Here is an 8326-nt window from a genome sequence, read left to right on the forward strand (position 1 = left end):
CTTAGTAGGAGTGTAGCTCTGTCCAGGGAGGCAGCAGCTGTGTCACTTATGTTTTTCATCCAAGACTTTACGATAGTTCTTCAGCCTTCCCCAAACCAGCTTTGCGGTTAGGTGAAGACCGCATAGGTAGAATTTCCTCTGAGGTGGTTATTAAAAATATTGCAATATATACAGAATTAAGTGCTCCAAAATGAGAAGTTAAGCCTCTAAAATTGATAGGACACTAAAAAAAATGTGAGATCAGAAAGAGTATCCTTTAATAAACATTTTTCTTTAAGTTTTTACATTCTTTCCTGCACCATGTGGTCTATAAAGAAGAAACTATGAAATCTAAGATTATCATATAAAGCCAGAACTCCAAACGTTATGTTACTTGTCATAAAATTTGTAAATGCTTGTGGGAAATTATCTGTGAAAATACTATATGTCTTCTTAGAAGTAACTGATTATATACAGTGAGGAGTAAAGAACTTCTCCTAAACAAAAAGTTGTTTCAGATTTTATTATTAAAGTTCACTTACCTTTTGATGTTTAAGGACAGTTCTATAACTGAAAAAGCAGGTTACATTTAATTAAGTCCCTTGGCTCAGACTTGTTACTTAGGGCAACACTGTAAACACTTGGCAGAGACTCTGACCTATAATAACAGGTTTATTAAAAAAAGATTTTGGTCACATATGAGAAGGCAGGGAGTCTAATAGGAAGCACATGGGGAATTTACTACTGTTCTGCATCACCTTCATCTTCTCTCTGTTTAGTGTATGCAGAATAAACATGTTAAAAACCTTTTGGTTTACTGTCCTTTTCATATTTTAATTGTGAGTGATTTAATGAGTTGAATGCTCAGATTGAGAAGAAAATTTGTACTTGAAGATTGTCAGATAGTAGCAACAAAACCCTTAAAACCTTCAGCTAGGCTTTGTGCCTGTCCAGATGGAGGGTGCCTTGTAGTTCTTGCTAAAATGGCAAGGAAGGTATCTGACACAAAGGAAACTATTTATGGAACTAAGGAAGATATTTGTGCCATTGTAGCTAAATTGCTTTGGCTTTATAAACATGATTCCTCATATGAACATTTATTACAGGAATGGATTATTTTCTTGCTTTGTTTAAAATAGTTCCAGACCTATGGTAATCAGAAAAAAAGATGGTGTCTCACTTGCAATAGGTATGTCTATGTGAGAACATTGAGTATATTCAACCCAAACCTCAGAGAAGTGTAACTTTCTGTCCAGGCATGCCTCAGCCATCCCTTGATGCTTTGGTTGAAGAGCTACAAAAATAACTTTACAGTTATCACTGCTAGACTTCCATCCACCCACAGTCCCAAAAGATCCTTATTGAATGTCTGCAAGGTGGTCCTCTGCCCGTGACAAGCAGTGTTTCTGGAAAGATGATGGGGGTTCAGCCCCTACACTACTCATGTAGCCCTCATGTCTTTGCATGCTGTTATGGCTCATTAAAGGGGCTACAAAGAAGGTGAGGATGTCACTAATTTTTTAATACATTTAGGGGTTTTTTTAAGTCTTCTTGGAAGAGGATCGAAAACAGAGCTTTCTTACCCTATAACTGAATGAGGAAAAGGGAGGAAAGTTGAAGTCTGTAACACAGGAAAGTAATCCTGATTCGTATTTAACTCTCATATTTTACAGATACAGTACAACCTGACCTGACTGGTGGCTCCATTTCAAGGCAATAATCATGCCACCGTAGGTCTCATCAACACTTCGTTTTCCCTGTTTAGCCTATATCTGGAACACCAAGGAGTGCCAACCATGAGTAAAGTTTCATTAGCTATGTCAGATGAATAGCTAAGTGAAGAGTTTGTTTCTATTACCCTGTCCGACAGCAGCCACCCCTTAGTCTGGCTCCTCTGCCCACACACATGTAAACTATGGGAGGGGTACCATGTAAAATAGCCTTTCAAAGCAAAACACCAGAAAACTCAGGAGAAAAAAACATAGTCTAATTCAGCGAGCTAAACAGGAGACACTTAGGAGAAAGTGCAAAAGGAATGAGAGGCATTGTAATGAGAGGATTAAGCAACTGGAGGATGTGGGGTCACATGCAAAAAAAATCAAATAAGCTATGAAATGTAAATGCTTTATGACTTTTTTCTTCAAAGGCAAGGGAGAGTACACTAAAATGCACGTTCTGCTTCTCCAACCAAAGTTCGATATCAAACAATGAATTAATTTATAAAATTGATATAATCAATAGAATTAATGCGAGCTTAGAAATGGAAGTGCTGTGCCCCACCTGACCAGTCCTTTTCTTGGTGCTAACAGAGGAAAAGATGTGGTGAATGTGGGCCCTGCCTTAATGAACCACTGTGCATAGGTACAAACTCTGAATACTGACCAGACTCCCTTCTTTTACTTTGTTGTGTCTCCTTCCTTTACTCCCAGAAGGCTGCCACACAGGCCACACTGATGAGCCACACTGATTCACAACTGTTGCCACATACTGGCAGCAAGTAGACTGTGGGACTTGCTAGAAGGTTTCTGTGTGCTGTAAATAAGTTTCATCACACAGTCTCCAAATAATGCCAGGAGCGGCTTCTAACTTAGACAAGTTCGGCTGAATTTGTTTTACTTCTTTGCTACCAAGGTGAAGTTTCTTTGTGCCAACTCAATAGCAAAATGCACTTTCTAGTGAGCAGCGGTGTTTTTAAGACTGGGTCTTGTGGGGTGATGGTGTCACTTCAGGGACAGCTTCCATGTAAAAGAGCTGTGCAGGTGAGATCTTTCTGATTCTTCACCAGGGCAGCTGCTGTAGTGGGAGCAGGGTTGTGTGGGTTACTCCAGTCCTTCCTCTGTTCTTGGTTTTCGTTTTTTTTTCATTTGCTTTGGTGAGCATTGTTTATTTTAAGGTGTGATTTATCAAGAACATGCATGCTTTATTTGACAGAGGCAATGGGAAAGGTCCTTCCCTGGCCTGCAGGCCGGTTTTCTTACATGCAGTTTGGTTTTCTGCTGTTCTTTCATACAGTCTGAAGGCTGGAAGAAAAGGAGAATAGTTATGTAAAACTCATTTGAATATTATGTGCTTGTGGAGCTGATTTGTTTCTGTTGCCATGGGCCTTTCATTCAAAATCTTCCCCTTTACTGATTCAGAGAGGACTTGACACAGTAAAAGCTCCATCTGTTTTTTCAAAACTTGTTCATTATTTTTCCCTTTTTTCCTCTTCCTATTTTCCCTCTGTTTCTGATGGATGCGGGATGCAGTTGGTCTCATCCATGTGACAGTATTGTGTAATTCTTCCCCTTTGAGCTTGACTTGCTCTCAATCGTGTGTAACCAACTGAATTCAGGACCTTCCAACTCCCTTCTGTTCACTTCGGCACGCTATGAAGATTTGTTGCCCCAGTAGATACTGAACAAAGGTTGCAGTGTGCAGAAGTACGGGGCCCATTTTTCTGGGTATAGATGTTGTGTAGCTCCATAAACTCCAGGAAAAGGACCCGTGAAACACGGCTTTAATTTTGAGAACATCTGAGTGTCTCATAGGAGCTTTCAGCTCTTCCACAATCTGCTCCCACAACAGCAGTTTAACTGTTTCATTCTGTCTGATCTCAACGCAAAGGTAGAGATGCCAGCCTGGTGCAAGCAGCAGCTTAAACAGTGATCAAAGAAATGAAGGAGCCTGTGCTGTGTAGGGGCTTACTTCATGGAAGGAGTCAGGGAGAGCAGTGCAGTGATTTGGTATGGTGGATATTTCTATAGTTGATGATGCCTGACTAACATTCTGTAGAGCTGTATAAACTCAAGGAGTTGTGCGGGAAGAGGCAATCCAGACACAGCTGAACATTGCTCAGGGCAGGCCAACTCACTCTGCTGCACAATGTTCAGCTTCAGGGAACACTAGCTAGCCGGGTTACCTTCTTCTACCAGAATTAGCTTGTTTAGAGAAACTTGGGTTACATTCACTGTATACACAACAGGTACAAGTCAAGGCCTCTGCAATAATATTCACTGGGAAAGACTATTTCTGGACATAACTACAAATATTTAACATAATGCAAATTATAAATCAGCTGTCTCCAACAACAACGAGAAGCAAATACTTCAAGTAGAAAATGGAGATTTCATGGTCTGCATTTTACCCTATGAATACTAGAACTGGAAGCAGGGCAGCAGTTAGTTATTACAGTGTTAAAGCGCTGCAGTTGTAGATGCTATAAAAATAATAACATTGCTGACTTTCATCCACAGCTTTCCATCTGCAAATCTAAAATCTCTGGTATATAGCAATTTTCTAAAATTTCCTGGCTTAACCTGACTGAAATAAAATTTACAAGTCCTGAAATAGTATTTTATATTATAGAAAACAACCTGCATAGTTTTGCAATAAAATGTTTGTGGAAGGATGAGTTGTGTGTGGTCTGTGCTGGGTACTTCATCATAATTACTAAATGAATTAGTTTCTTAGAAGCAGGCAAGAAGGCTCCTTGTAAACTGCCTGGCCTCTTTCACAGCACTGGAGATATCAAATATGCAACATTCAGCTAAACTGCCTGTTGAAGCAGCTCCCTTCACATGTAACCCAACCTTTTGTCTATTTGTTTGTTTCTGTTTGAAGATGTGATTTCAATTTTACGTCCAATGTTAAGTCAGCTTGACTGTGAAAGAGATTTGAGAAGATTCTTGCACTGGCCTTCCCAAGCAATATTATCTTTGCAAGTAATAGAAATATATAAATGTTTCCAATGGAGGAGCAGTCCCTCCTAGATGAAAAATAAGCTGATCATTTTGGGGGGTAAAAAGTGGATGACTGATACATAACCTGCCAGGGAGAGGCTTTTACAGTATGAGATGCACTAATGCTTCCAAGCTCTTCAGGAGCAGGCATTTTCAGATCTTACTTGTATTTCACTGAATATTTAATGTCACAGTTCTGCCAAAAACCTCTGAAAACAAGGAGAGTCAAAAACAAGCAATGACTCCTCAGCAGAAAGAGAATGATTATTTTGAAAGTTTCTCTTTACCATATTTCAAAGCATGACCTTGAGGACCCCACCAATGTTAGACATGTCCTTGTGGTTGTCGTATATGGCAATTTAGAAGTCATGGTTAGTGGTACTCCACTTAACCACAGTTAACTGCAAGCATCTATCAGGGCTTATCAATCTCTAACCAATATGACATTACAGACTAATCACTTTAAAAGTCATGTTAGAGAACACACAGTGTAGCCTTTGCTTAAACAAATTCTGATGTCCCTGCTTTGCTGGGGTCAGTGAGGTCTTCAGTGTTGGTCTGGAGAGCAGCACACCAGTAAGGACATGTTTCTAGTTAGAGGTGGCTTCTTGCTTTCTATCACTGTGCCTTTGGTAAACAGGGATGAGAACAGATAAGAATCAAGCTCTGCCTTTAAAACACATCCTTTAAACAGAAAAATCTGGAGAGAAAACAAACAGTGGCATCTGTGGGGTGTGGGGCACCAGAAAGAACTTACTATGCTCGGTTTGTAGTTATTCGTGTGTGCATGAGATGAGAAATGCAGACTTAAGTGATAACGTGACAATGGTTCAGCATTGGGACTTCATTAAATTTGCCTCTACCAATGTCCAGCGTCCCTCTGCGACACCCAGTCATACCTGGATTACAGAGTTGAGTGCTGAGGGGATAAGAAACTGATGGATTTGTATGTATTTATGCATTGTTTTCCCTAGTTTAATAACTTCTTTGCAAAAATGAACAACAGTTAAGGAGGGAGACGTGAGGCATCATCACTTGGCAAATATTCCTAAGTCAGTTTTGATTGAAATGTTTGTACTTCGCTTCTGAGAAAGGCTCGGGAATACATCCATTTATGTCATAACTCCCTTGGCTTGAACTGGCAGATGATAACACAGTGTAAAATTCAACTGGTGTGATTTGAAAAGAAAGTCTGGGGATAGAAAATGCCCATAGAATAAATGGTAAAGAAAAAAAAAAGAAAAAGAAAAAAAATTTGGTACTATCTCCTGCCTGCCAAACCCAACTCAGTAATGATTGATGGGTTTGAATGGAAGTCCCAACTGCAATAACTATATCCAAGACTGCAGAACTCGCAGTGAAAAAATCTGCCAAATCTCCTAGCTTTGGTAAGAACTGGTAAGGCTGTCCAGTTGTCCAGAGCTTGAACAATCAATTATTTTCTTTGATATATTTCATGCACCATCCTCAGAAAAAGATAAAAACATCCTCCGTTAAGAAGAAGAGGAGAGTGATTGTTGTAGGGGACTCCCTCCTAAAAGGAATGGAGGGACCCATTTGCAGACCGGACCTGCTCCACAGAGAGGTCTGCTGCTTACCGGGGGCATCAGTGAAGGAGGTAGCTAGAAAACTTCCTTCCCTGGTCCACGAGACAGACTACTATCCTCTGATAGTAGTCCAAACTGGTAACGATGATCTAGTAAACAGAAAGACCAAAACCATCAAGAAAGACTTCAAGGCCATTGGGAAAATGATGGAGGGCTCTGGGGCACAAATAGTATTCTGCTCCATCCCAAGGCTAAGTAGAGAGGAGCTGGAAGTCAGGAAGAAGAATTCAATTAATGCCTGGCTCCGAGCCTGCTGTGAGGAGAGGGGCTTTGGCTTCTTTGATCATGGAGTGGCTCACGCACCCCCAGGCTTTCTTGCTAAGGATGGGACATGTGGGTCTCCTAGGTGGGGCTAAAGCCCTTGCTAAAAACCTAGCTAAGCTCATAAATCGATCTTTAAACTAGATGTGAAGGGGGAGGGGGTTGAGACCAGGCTAGACAGGAACGAGCCTGGACGTGGGGCAATGTTGATTCGGAGACGGTGTGCTGGTGAGGACCACCAGTACATCATCGTACAAAAACTGGGGAAGAACACACCTCGGGGTGCTAAGGGAGATACGGGCACTCTGGTGCTAGCTACTCCAGTTACCAGGCAATTGAGAATGAACTCTGTTCTCTCTAAGAGGGCTGAAGGCTCGGCAGCTCAGCTGAAGTGCATTTACACCAATGCACACAGCATGGGGAATAAGAAGGAAGAGCTGGAAGCTGTCGCAGGGCAAGGAGCCTGTGATGTCGTTGCCATCACAGAAATGTGGTTTTAGGCTGGACATTAGGAAAAAATTCTTTACAGAAAGGGTCATTGGGCACTGGAACAGGCTGCCCAGGGAGGTGGTTGAGTCACCTTCCCTGGAGGTGTTTAAGGCACGGGTGGACGAGGTGCTGAGGGATATGGTTTAGTGTTTGATAGGAATGGTTGGACTCGATGATCCGGTGGGTCTCTTCCAACCTGGTTATTCTGTGATCTGTGATTCTGTGATCTGTGATATAACTGGAGTGCAGCTATGGTGGGGCACAAACTCTTCAGGTGGGATAGGAAGGGTAGGAGAGGAGGCGGGGTAGCCCTCTTTGTAAGGGAGGACTTGGACACCGTTGAGGTGGATTGTGGTGATGAGGAGGTTGAGTGCCTGTGGGTTAAAATAAGAAGGTAGATTTTGTGATGGGAGTCTGTTACAGACCACCCAGCCAAGGAGAAGCAGCTGATGAGCTCTTCTATAAACAGCTGGGGTTAATCTCTAGATCAATGCCTTTCATTCTTGTGGGAGACTTCAATCTTCCTGATATCTGCTGGAAGTACAATAGAACAGAAAGGAAGCAGTCTAGGAGGTTCCTGGAGTGCATGGAAGACAACTTCCTTGCACAGCTGGTGAATGAACCAACAAGGGAGGGTGCCCTTCTGGACCTGCTGTTTGTGAACAGAGAAGGCCTTGTGGGGGATGTGGCAGTAGGAGGATGCCTAGGACAAAGCAATCATGAGATGATAGGGTTTTCTGTTCTAGGAGAAGTGAAGAGGGTGTTTAGCAGGACAGTAGCATTAAATTTCCAGAGGGCAGACTTGGAACTCTCCAGAAGGCTGGTTGGCAAAGTTGCATGGGAGACAGTACTCAAGGGCAAGGGAGCCCATGAGGGCTGGGAGCTCTTCAAAAAGGAAATCCTAGCAGCTCAGGAGAAAGCCGTCCCCATGTTCTGGAAAAAAATGCCGGCAGGGGAGAAAACCAGCTTGGTTGAATAGAGAGATCTTGAGTGATATCAAGAAGAAGAGGAATGTTTATGCGCTCTGGAAGAGGGGACAGGCCTCTTGGGTGGACTGCAGGAGGGAAGTGAGATTGTGTAGAGAAAAAATCAGAAGGGCTAAGGCTCAACTAGAAATCAGATTGGCAAAGTCTGTGAAAGATAACAAAAAATCTTTCTATGAATATATAAATAATAAAAGGCGGACTGGGGAGACCATACAGTCCCTACTGGATGCAGAAGGAACAACAGTGACAGGGGACGAGGAAAAGGCTGAGGTACTTAATGCCT

This window comes from Phaenicophaeus curvirostris, chromosome 5 (genome assembly GCF_032191515.1).
Source record: "Phaenicophaeus curvirostris isolate KB17595 chromosome 5, BPBGC_Pcur_1.0, whole genome shotgun sequence".
Taxonomy (NCBI): domain Eukaryota; kingdom Metazoa; phylum Chordata; class Aves; order Cuculiformes; family Cuculidae; genus Phaenicophaeus; species Phaenicophaeus curvirostris.